Raw genomic sequence first — 12,383 nt, forward strand, 5'->3', positions numbered from 1 at the left:
TATATATATATATATATATATATATATATATATATATATATATCTATATGTACATATATATGTGTGTGTATACGTGTGTGAGTATATATGTGTGTGTGTGAATATGTTTTATTTAAGCCTATTTTAGATTTGTTTGGCAATGTTTAGTAGGTCACTGTGTTTTAGCCATATTTCACTTTTATGAGCTAACAGTGTTTTGACAAAAGTAAACGTTGTGCTGCTGTTGGGCATATTGTTTCTATGCTACTAGTGCTTTGTGTGTTTTTAATTAACAATTTTATTAGTTCATTTCCTAGATCTTATTACTGGTTTTATTCTAAATTTTAATACATTGTTAGATGTAACTGGGACCCTGTGTATACAATTTCATGGTGGGAATGACAAATAAAGAATCTTGAACAATTTTATTTGTATCAACAAAAAATTACAAATACTTTGCTCAGATTTGAACCGTAATATGTAAAATATTAATTTAAATGGACACAGTGGTTGTCAAGAAAAAAAATCGGTATAAAAAGTGGAAAAGGAAAAACGTTTTTACATTCAAATTGATTTTCTTCCTCCTTCGCACGTTTTGTCCCTAGGCGGGTTCCGTACGCGAGTGTTAACAACAAACATGGCGTCTTCAATGTCACTGCTCGGTTTGGGACGTTTAACTTCGATCAATTTAGCTTCCAAAATACTCCTGAGTAACGTCAGGTAATTCTACATCAAGTATAATTTTGCGTTCATGTGTTTGTGCGTTTTCTTGAAGACAGTTAAGATTTAAGTTTAACGCTAAAAATTGATTTAACCCGAAAGGCCACAGTACGTGACGCTAACTGAGGATTAAAATGATTTAACGTGAAACATTTTAAATGCTTTCAGACAGTTCTGGAGCCAGTATGCAAATCTTCACTATTAACTTTGTTTCTGGCTTCTCGTCTTTAAGTTAATGAAACTGGTTCATAAATGCAAGCGTTCGTACGACACCCAGCTAGGTAGCTAAATGGCTAATGCTAAGACAAGCTAAGTACAGTAAAGCTAACTTTCATACAACGTTCAATACAAAAAACAACTGGACTTTATTTGTAACAGAAGACGTTTCGCTCCTCATCCAAGGAGCTTTCTCAATTCACTGAGCAGTGAGTGAGGGGTTCAGGTTATAAGGCTGAGTGAGATAAGACACATACATATGTAGATTTGACAATTCACACCTCAACACCTTAACAGTAGGGGTTTCTTAGTAGAGCTAACAATTAACACCTGTAGTGTTGCCAATAATTATTTAGCCAATGATCATTTGAAAAAGCTCTACAGCTGAGATGGCTGAAATAAAGCTAACTGAGGAAGATCTTTTTCCATCATTAACGTTTAGATGCATGCAGGCTTATTAGAATGCGCAGTTTCCTTTAATTGAATGTTTACATTTTGTGTGATGAACTTTGTGCATTTAGCAAGTGCAATAATTTAAAGTCTGCTAAATACTGCTCTAAAATCTCAGACGGCTTGGTTGTTGTTTATGAGATCAAAAAGGAGTGACGTTTTATATATTGTATATACAAGCATGTCTTAAAGACATAAAAACCTGGATGACCCTAAATTTTCTGCTTTTGAACACAGACAAGACTGAGATTTTGGTTTTAGGACCTGAGCGTCATAGGACTAAATTTTTCAGTCTTTTGTCCACCTTCGATGTCATTAATCTGGCCTCCAGTTCTAATGTTAAATGTCTTGGTGTTATTTTTGATCAGGGCATGTCTTTTATCCCCCACATTAAAAACGTTACTAGAACCGCCTTCTTCCACCTGCATAATATCGCTAAAATTAGAAACATCTTATCTAAAAATGATGCAGAAATCTGGTTCATGCATTTGTCATGTCTAGACTAGATTATTGCAATGGTTTATTATCAGGGTGTCCAAATACTTCTTTAAAAAGTCTTCAGTTAATCCAAAATACTGCTGCCAGAGTCTTAATTGGAGTTAGTAGGAGAGATCATAAGATAAGATATAACTTTATTGTTCCCGCAGGAAATTGTTCTGCCAGAGTTTCAGTACAAAGGAACATACACAAGGAATCACACAAGATATAAAAAAACAACAGAGAATATAAAAATACCAGCAATTAAGGTCTGAAATAGGTCAGGTGCAGACAGAAATGTTAAAAGTGTTTATTAGGGGTGTAACGGTACGCTAAAATCACATTTCGGTTCGGTTAATTTTTGGTACAAAAAGGCCAAAATAAAGACTTACAAAATGCTTATTTTGAAAATATGCCAAGTAAACAAGTTCAGTCATTACAGACTTCTTAGCTGGAGGTGATATGGTGGATGGAGAAGACTCAGCTGCTGTCATCCTCAGACTGCAAACAACACAGAGATAACAAAATTGAGTTAATAAGATTATAATTTTAAATTAAAAAAGTTAATTAGTTCACAATAATACAATAACAATACATCTTCTTGCATGGTCATCATATGAGGTGGTTGAACATCCTCTCTTGCTCATCATCGATGTAGCAGGGCTTTAAATCTGGTGTGGGACTTGTTGACAATATTGGTTTTAGCTTTTTCATAAAGTGCTGCTACAACTTTTTGTCTGAAGTGTTGACGTGATGGGATGTCGTAGGCAGTGGGGCTCAAGAACTTTATGCTTAAAGCCGACGCATCAACAACGTTCAGACGTAGATCCATAACTTTAAAAACACCTACAGCTTGTGTTACTGCTTTGGACCGATCAGAATTACCTGATAAAGGTCGTTTAAATGCTGCTGTTATTGGTCTTTGAACCAAACTACGTTCACATTCGGATGATGATGTTTCAAGAGCGGTAACAAGTTAGACGTGTTGCCTGTGGCAGATCTAATCTCTGTGAAACAACGTCGACACACAGCTTTGGATTTGTTCACTTGTCTTTTAACAAGAAAGTTAAAATGTTCCCAAACAGGAGACCGCAACGAGATGGCTTGTTCGTTGCCTGCTAGGCTGCTAATGCTACGCGTGCTGCAAGAGAATAGCACCGTGCCGAAACATGCGTAGGAACTTTAGTTCCATGGCGCATAATCTCTCGTTAATAAAATTTAATGAGTGAAAAAAAATAACCGAAACGGTACGCACGTGGACCGAACCGAACATGCTGTACCGAAACAGTTCAATACACCCACATGTACCGTTACACCACTAGTGTTTATTGTGGTGCAGGACTAATTTTATTGTCCTATGTGTAGAAAAGGGGAGGAGTTGAAAAGTTTGATAGCCACAGGGAGGAGGGACATCCTGTGGCATTCTGTGGAGTACGTCGGTGATTTGAGTCTACGACTGAAGGTGCTGTGTAAGAGTCCAGTGTGGCATGCAGGGGGTGTGATGTATTGTTAAGGATCTGAAGCAGTTTCCTTAGCGTTCTCTGCTCAGACACCTCTATCAGAGGCTGTAGTTTAACTCCCAGAACCAGTTTTAGTAAACCTCTCTCCATTGGCTACCTGTCAAATCCAGAATTGAATTCAAAATCTTACTTCTAACCTACAAAGCTCTCAACAACCTGGCTCTATCTTATATTCGAGATCTTATTGTTCTATAATTTCCCAACAGAGCACTTCGCTCTCAGACTGCAGGCTTACTCATGGTTCCTAGAGTTTCCACAAGCAGAATGGGAGGAAGATCTTTCAGTTATCAGGCTCCTCTCTTGTGGAACCAACTTCCAGTTTCTGTCCGTGAGGCTGACACATTGTCCAGTTTTAAGACTGGGCTTAAGAATTTCCTTTTTGATAAAAGCTATAGTTAGGGTTCTTGTTATGCTGCTATATTTCCAGGACATCCTTATAAAAGAGATTGATGATCTCATTGGATTTCTTCCTGGTAAAATAAAGTAATACTAATAGGCTTAGACTACTGACGACAAATTGACCTCACTTCCTTAAATCAATTGTTAAAATTGAGTAGTTTTCATTTCATGCTATTTCTATCTTAACATGTGATTCTTGACCTGCCATTGTTTATCTATTCCTCTCAAACCCAGCTGGTCGAAGCAGATGGCCGTTTGCCCTAAGCCTGGTTCTGCTAAAGTTTTCTTCATCATGAGGGAGTTTTTCCTTTTCACTGTCACCTTCATGCTTGCTCAAGATAAGAGTTCTGCGATGGAGCAGTCTGCTCCTCAGATAAATAATGTTAAATTATGTTTATATATGAATGTTTCTGTTCAGTGCCCTAAGATTGTGACTTGGTGCTATATAAATAAACTGAATTGAATTGAGTTGTATTCTACTGGCTTTGTTGGGCCACAAAAAGACGAAGAAGCCAGTTTTATTATTTCTGAGCGAACAGCTGACATCTGCCCTGCACAGTTGGTCTGAGAGTAAACTGCCAGCTGTCTTGTAGACTGGTCAAATCAATCAGTCTCATCTAGTCTGCTGTTGGTCTTAGTTTCAAGACTTCACCATGAGACACTGGCAGTAAATGCAGGTTTAATAATAAACTTTGCAGATTACCTGTATGTTTAAGTGTGTGTTGTTTGCTTGATGCGCAAATATGTTTACTTATTTTAGAAAAGAAAAATTATATTCTTGTCACCAGCCTGAATCAGCTGTTCCTGCATATAATTTGTTTATTCTGGTTCTCAAAATGTCATCAGATTTAGCATTTTTTTTATATAGCAAAACCATAACATTGTTAATTCAAGTTATGCACAATATTTGCATCAGGATCTTTGGAACTGTCCAAGTCAAATCCATGCATTTTGCTTTTCTCAAATAATAATTTAGATGCTTGCGACCTTACCCTTATAGGGAGACCTCCTATGCATTTGCAAAATGAAAAATATTTATAATGATTTTGATTACAATATAATCCAAAATGGGGCAGCACGGTGGCGCAACTGGTAGAGCTGCTGCCTCTCAGCGAGCAGGTCCCTGGTTCAAACCCCGGTCCAGGGGCCTTTCTGGGTGGAGTTTGCATGTTCTCTCCGTGCATGCGTGGGTTTTCTCCGGGTACTCCGGTTTCCTCCCACAGTCCAAAAACATGCATGTTAGGCTGATTGGTAACTCTAAATTGTCCCTAGGTGTGAGTGAGAGAGTGAATGGTTGTTTGTCTCGTTTGTCTCTGTGTGGCCCTGTGATGGACTTGCGACCTGTCCAGGGTGTACCCCGCCCCTCGCACAGTGATTGCTGGACATGGGCACCAGCGACCCCCGTGACCCAAAATGGAATAAGCGGGTAAAGAAAATGGATGGATGGATGGATAATCCAAAATGTGCCCTTCCCTGTCTGAGATGGAATGACATTGTGTTGCCTAGTGTCACGATGCGGCTGCGTTTCACAAAGAGCCTCACAGTCCTCTCCTGACTTATCCACAGCCAGCATTAAGCACGTCCAGTCATTAGGATGAGAGCGAGCGTCTGCCAGAGATTCACCAGACAGAACTAATGGGTGGTGGGGGGGATTCCTTCCTTTTCACTGTATCCTCACCCCACTGTGTCCTCTAAGACTCACTGGTTGCAGAGTGATATTTGTTTGTGTGATTTACTTCTTTGTTTTGGGCCTTTTGAGTGTAAAGTCTAATTATTTTTTCTTTCTTTCAGGTTTGCAAGTACATCAGCAAGGAAGCTGGCAGAGAAAACAGAACAAGACACGCAACTTATTATAGTTGATGAGAAATTGGTAAGGATTCCTCCTGCTCAACGTGACATATGGGTTGTTGTTGTGTCTGATCTGCAGTCCTCCCAATTATTTTCATGGAAAACTGTTCAAAACTCTCTTAATCAGCATTTACAGGACAGCAGGCTTTTGCAAAGAATTGATGGTGAATTTTGTCAATGGTGCACATTCCCAAAGCTCACATTAATGTTTTTGGCACAATCCTCTCTGCCGCTACAACTACTGAATCACTTAATATAATTTAGATAACAATTTGGCAGTTTTTTGTTTTTGTTTGTAAAGGTTACATCAGCCTTCCTTTAAACTGAATCTGATTAGTTAAATTATTGAACAACAAACAGTTTGGGATTACTAATTTATGTGTACAATGATCTGCATTAGTGTTGTCTTCTGTTGCCACCAGTTAGATCACAAAGCAGTTTTGTTGAGTCTTTTTTATATCATTTTAAACATGACAAAATACTTGTTTTTTTAATAAAAATACAATTATTTGAGTTTAAAGATGAGAGCTTTGCAGCATTACACATGCACTATGTGCTCTGTTCTAACTCTGTACCCCACCAAGCCTTTCCTCGGGTTATTAATGACCGAGTATTGACTGTGATAACTAACAGTATCACTCAATGTCTGACATTAACTTTTTGACTCACAGGTCAAGGAGAGTGTTACATGAAATGCCACCAGCCTAATTAATGAACTTCTTTTTGTGCCACGCATACATTTGTTTTAGTACATTTCTTAAGGATATTACGATTTTTTTTTTTTTCTCCTTAAATGTAGCATTAATTCAAAACAAGTCACCTCAGGACACTTGTACCCCCAAAAAGTAAAGATGTCTGTTTAAAATTCAGTTACATGCATTTAATTATATAGTTATTTGAATTTAAAATCAGTATATTTAAATTCAATACAACTGAGATCTAATTCTATATATAGTAGTCACTTGCTACTTCGCGGTTCGTTTATCGCGGACTCGCTCGATCGCGGTTTTTCAGAATAAAATTGGACATGACTCACAATTGTCTGATTGATGGATGAGCTGCACGATCGGCATGGAATTTTTATTTAAAATAAATTATTTTAAATTATTTAGCACATGCTACACATTTGTGCAGCCCAGAGCTGCAGAAAAGGCTTCCTCCTGCAGCTGTGTGCAGCCCTTACTTAAGGATAAACTTCCTGCTGCAGCTGATCAGCTGTTCGGCATACAGAGCGGAGAAGTGGGCGTGGCCAAGAGCGCTTGCAAAGGAAGCAGGGAGCTGAAATCATGAAATCCTATGCTCTTAAAGTGTTCAGAGTTTAGAAATGTTGTTTAGAATATTGCAAGCGTGAGGGAAGGGTTTAAAACACACACACACACACCCACACACCACACACACACCACACACATATATATACATACATTACATTTTTTAAAATACAATTTAAAAAACACAGTGACATTATATTACTTTATTGAAACAATTTAAAAAATCTCAACTTTAATGCAAGAATAAGAAATTTCTCTTCACACAAGATCACACGAACATTGTACTTGTAAAATCCCTCGAGAACAAAACAAAGCAACACATCAGGACTGATGCAGCAAAACCATAAACGACACACCCCCCCCCCCCCCCCCGACTCTTTAATTTTCCTCTTGAAAACAGATTCAACATAATCAACAATGCAGGTGTTGTGCCAGTGATAGTTTTGTTGGTACGATTCATTATTGTTCTGTTACGGGGGAGAAAACAAACAACTTTGTTTTTGAGTACTTTACATCCATTTCATTCATTTTAAGCGTAGAATGTGGCAACAAAGCACTCGCAAATAGTAATTGAGAGGGATGTGTTTTTGTTGAACACACATGAAAGAATATTCCAGTTAAACGGCAACACATTCTCTGTCAACATTAACAATCGTTCACTGAAATAATCATTCCAATCTTTCTTTTTGAACCCTTTGCATCTTTATTGAACTTGACATTTTCAGTGTGGAGCTGCAGCTCTGTGGTTCTTTTATTCTGTTTCAGCTGAAATGAGGGCAAAAGAAAATGAGCAAATTTCTCTGTTTGTTTCCCAGAAGGTTTCTCAGGCAACACTTGAGTTTTGTGTCTGACTTTGACAGCACAGCTGGTTTATTTTTTAAAATTGTATTACTTGTCAACATAAATGTTCCTACTGTTTTTATATCTATGAAGTGATGCTAACGAGGTGTTTAGGCATCGTGCATTTGTAGTGTTCTTTAAGCTGATGTGATTTGATTGGTGAGCACGGAGAAAACAAGATTACAGAGAAAATCATTTAACACTAGTATTTCAGGTGCAACCTGCAGTTCTGCCCTGCAGAGCGACAAACGTTCGTTCAGTCTTGCAGATTAGTGAATTAGAATTCAAGAGGTTCATTTAGCTCTTTGTTGATCTGGTGCCACAGTTTTGCTCTTTATCTTGTCTGAAGTCATTCACATCCTTGTTATACACCAGGGGTGGCGAACCAGTTCAGCATAAAGAGCCAAATTAAGCCCATCGTCACCTTAAAGAGCCAAACAGCAATTCTGAGATTAGCTTCATAAACACATATTGCTCAAACTATTTTTTTCTTAGTCCTTAGTTCTTTTTCTTAATCCCTTAGGCCTTAGTGGGACACCTGACAGTCTTTATTTTTTTACAAGTGTCTTCAAGTTTGCTTGTACTCTGTTGTGGCTACTCGAAGCAACTCTTTCACACGTGTCAGTAAGAACAGAACGATGTTAGACTTCACCTGCTCAAGTGTAGAAAAAAACGGATTCACAGACGTATGTTGATGCAAACATTGACTTTAGCTTGAGTGCAGCCTGTTTTACATTGAGATATTTGTCTGTGGGCACAATTTTCCAAAGCACTGTGGTTTCTTCTTTCAAAACACATTTCAGTCTGTCACCCTCACAAAGTTCAGTCATCTCCAACTGGAAGGCTGCTTCGTCTGTACTGCATTTGGGGTTTTCATTTGTCAGTTATAATCGTCAACATTAAAATAACTAAACATTTGACATATATCAGTCTGTGTGTAATGAATGAATATAATATACAAGTTTCACTTTTTGAATGAAATTACTGAAATAAATGAACTTTTTCATGATATTCTAATTTTATGACCAGCACCTGCATGGCTTCTTAGCGCGAGCAATGTTGCACGCCACCTGATATGATGCCAATGTAACAATCTCCGAGTGTTCCATAAGTTTCTGGAAACGTTTTGTCTGCTTCTCTACTTGAGTTTTCAAGCAGTTTACCTTGTGCTTACGAATTGTCGAACCTTTGGGGAACTCTTTGGCCATGTTCGGATGAATAGAGGTGAAAATGATGCTCCAAGTTTGATGCTTTAAAGTGAGACTGTGAAGTCTGGCAAAGTAAACTAAACTGTCTCTAATTTTTTTCCATAAAAATTATAACTCTTCCCTTTCAGGTAGAAATGTTCTGTTCGCCGCTTCATATTGACGCTTTGCTTTTCGTTTTCCCGACTCAGCCATGAAGATCCGGTCAGTAGCGCTAGTTTAACTGAATTCTACCTGCGCATTATGCACGTTACGCTGCTTTTGCCAGTGCTACCTTCAAGGAGTGTGGGAAATTTCATTATTGTCACAGAATAATTTTTTTAAACACCAATTTAAAAAAAAAAAAAAAAAAAAAAGAAGAGCCGCAAAGGAGCCATCAAAGAGCCGCAGGTTCGCCAGTCCTGTCATACACTGACGTTGCTAGAGCTGCACCACATTAGGAAAACGCATGCTTGCAGTTTTCTTCTTTTGGCTGTTCCCTCTTCAGGAGTTTGCTCGGTGAGTCATCCTCCTCCATCTCACTCTGTCCTCACTCCATCTACCTCCATGTCCTCTCTAACTGCATCCATATATCTCCTCTTTGTCTTTTTCCAGGCCGCTGCATTTCTAACATCCTTATACCAGTATACCCACTGTCCCTCCTCGGGACATGTCCAAACCATCTCAGTTTGGCCTCTCTAACTTTGTCTCATAGTTTCTCCTTCGTTTCACCTGTGCTGTACCTCTGATCTCATTTCCAATATGATTGTAATGTTAATTTTATACATCTGCAATTATATCAGTTGCAACAAACCCACATTTTAAACGCTACTGAGTTTAAAACACTTTAGCTGTGGGCCTTTAGAGTTGTGGAGGGAGTCCATCTGAGTACCAAGTTAGTCGTTATTCTGCAGGCACTTTGTACCTGCAACTTTTCGGAACATTTTGCAATATTTATTTTAATTTTCATATTGGCACAGTGGCTCAGTTAGTAGAGCTGTTTCTTCTCAGTGTGAAGGTGGCCGGATCGGATCCTGGCTGGGGCCTTACTGGTTGTTCTCTCCACGCATGCGTGCATTAGGAGTTTTTCTCTGGCCAGCCAGTGATGATTTTTAGAAGTCAGGGCAGCAAATGGCTGATGTACACCAATTAAAAAAATAAAATAAAATTTCAAGCCATTACGTATTTTTATTTTTTTTAAATACGATAATTAGCCTAACCTAAATACATATTTTGAGTTTGAGTTTTTTTTTTATTCCTATAAATATTTGGGTATCTTGGTCGACTTTCATCTCTCTTTTTTTAGCAATTTAGAGTCACCAATCAGCCTAACATGCATGTTTTTGGTCTGTGGGAGGAAACCGGAGTACCCGGAGAAAACCCATGCATGCACAGAGAGAACATGCAAACTCCACCCAGAAAGGCCCCCGGACTGGGATTTGAACCAGCAACCTTCTCGCTGAGAGGCAGCAACTCTGCCAGTTGCGCCACCGTGCTGCTCAGGTCTTTTTATGATAATGAAAATGAGTTGCAACTTTAGTGCTTACTCAAAGATTTTATGAAAATATCTTTAATAGCCTCACACACACTAAAGATGTTTAGAAGCGGCGATTGATAAAATACATTTTAACAGTCACCATGCATGTGCAGCTTTTAAACTTTCTCAGCTTGTGACCCATTATCATTGCATAGTTTAGAAGTAAATGGTATAGTTGCATTCATCGATATGGGACTTATCTTCTCCAGACAGGAATGTTTGGTTCTTATTTTCATTAGGTGTTGAAGCACGCCCTAAACTCTGATAAACAAGCTTTGGAACAGGTCATGGTTAGCAGTGTACCAACTGCACAAAACAAAGTCTGCTCTTTGAAGTTAACGCTTTCTCATTAAAAAAACGTAGAAGATAACTGTGAAAGAGGGAGTTGGAGAGAATGTGGGAGTCAGTTTAAGGTTTTTTTTTTCTTTAAAGATGTGAGGTGCAGAGTGGGGAAGCACCAGTGCGCTTTTGTTCCGGCTCAAAGCTGGCCATACTGCCAGACAAACCTTTGGCTGGTTGGAGTGTCTGTCTCTGTCCTCTAAGTATGGGCCGCACAGAGGAACAGCAGAGAAAAAGGCCTCTAAAATCAGGAGGGGGAGCTAAAAAGAAAAGAAACTTGCATGAAAAAAGTTTGTGAGACACCCTGAGTCTCAGGAAAAAGACAGTGGCCACTTCAGTGTGGTCGGCCACAGAGGTTCCTTTGTGGCGTGCTGGTGCTGGCGACGGCGGGAAGTACTCTCTAATGCTCAGTCAGACAGGCCAGAAAGAGAGGCCCTCAGCTGTTTACAGTACAGTGGTCTCAGTCTCACATGGAAGAGGGCAACGAGAGCACTCTTCCTTTTGGGCATTCTGTGTATGTCAGCACGCTAGTCCTTCATCAGGCTGTCGATAAGTTTGAACTGCTCTCTGGTTAGACCGATCGCAGAAAGATTTCCATCTATTGAAAGGTCATGCTGGGTGAGCACGCTTCCGTCTCCCCACCAGTTAAATGGTGATGCGCGGCTTGTTGGGTGAAGAACCTCATTTAAATGAGATCATATTTTGGGCAAAGCAATTATTATTTTGAAGTCACTCAAAAGCCGTCTGAATGTTTCTGCCTGGGATGTTCTTCGTGTTTGTTTTATCTTCTCATCTGTTCAAAGTATGCAAACTTTACAACCCTTACATCTCTGAGTTACAGAAACATTTAGGCTGTAAAGGACAAAACTTTCCTCTCCAGGTGATAAAAACTGTGTGAAGGTCAAATTAAATTAGTCAAAACACCACATAAAAAATTACAAGTGTCATAAACTTTTTTCCTGACTATTCCTAAAATCTTTCTTCATTCTTTACTTGCCCTGCGCTGAAAAGATCTTGTCACAGACACGTGTTTAAGGTTGAAAGACACGTCAGTCTGTTGTGCTGCTGAACCAGGATCAGTGCATTCAAATGAAACATTTATATAGTATTTGTATTTTGTATGGACGTTTTCAGTGAGCAGATGTGAGTACATGTTTGATAAACTGGAGTACATTCTCAATCATCTGAACATGGTACCCCTCACTAAACAATAAAATTAAAAAAACAAAACAACCAGACTTTAATTTCTGTGGTTGAAGGCAATCTGTCTGCAGCTACAGTAGTTGTTTTAATAGTGCTATGTGTAGGAACCCGTCTGCATGGCAAAGTGTCTTTTATTAGAATTAGTATGGCATAGTCAAAATTAATTATAACAAAAACTAGTAAAAATCTGTCTAATTAATCATCCATTCAAACCTTATTAATGACTTTTTAACATCAGCTGCAGGTGACTTTACCAAGAGGCTTAACTGTTTCAAACTTGTTTTAGCTTTTAGTACAAAAAAGCCTAAAGCTAACCATCCATCCATCCATCCATCCATCCATCCATCCATCCATCCATCCATCCATCCATCCATCCATCCATCCATCCATCCATCCATCCATC

General features: G+C 38.8%; 1 protein-coding gene and 1 long non-coding RNA gene across 2 annotated transcripts in view; one reads left to right on the plus strand and one right to left on the minus strand.

Annotated features, from left to right (window-relative positions):
• The window catches only part of tmem8b (transmembrane protein 8B), a 1,109,927-nt gene that overhangs the window by 1,022,170 nt on the left and 75,374 nt on the right, over window positions 1-12,383 (minus strand). The window lies entirely within an intron of this gene.
• LOC119413885 lies at window positions 589-5,585 on the plus strand. Its single transcript, XR_005186978.1, has 2 exons — window positions 589-699; window positions 5,553-5,585. It is a non-coding gene; the product is annotated as an uncharacterized LOC119413885 (long non-coding RNA).

This window comes from Nematolebias whitei, chromosome 8, assembly GCF_014905685.2.
Source record: "Nematolebias whitei isolate Nwh7 chromosome 8, NemWhi1, whole genome shotgun sequence".
In the NCBI taxonomy this organism is placed as follows: Eukaryota; Metazoa; Chordata; class Actinopteri; order Cyprinodontiformes; family Rivulidae; genus Nematolebias; species Nematolebias whitei.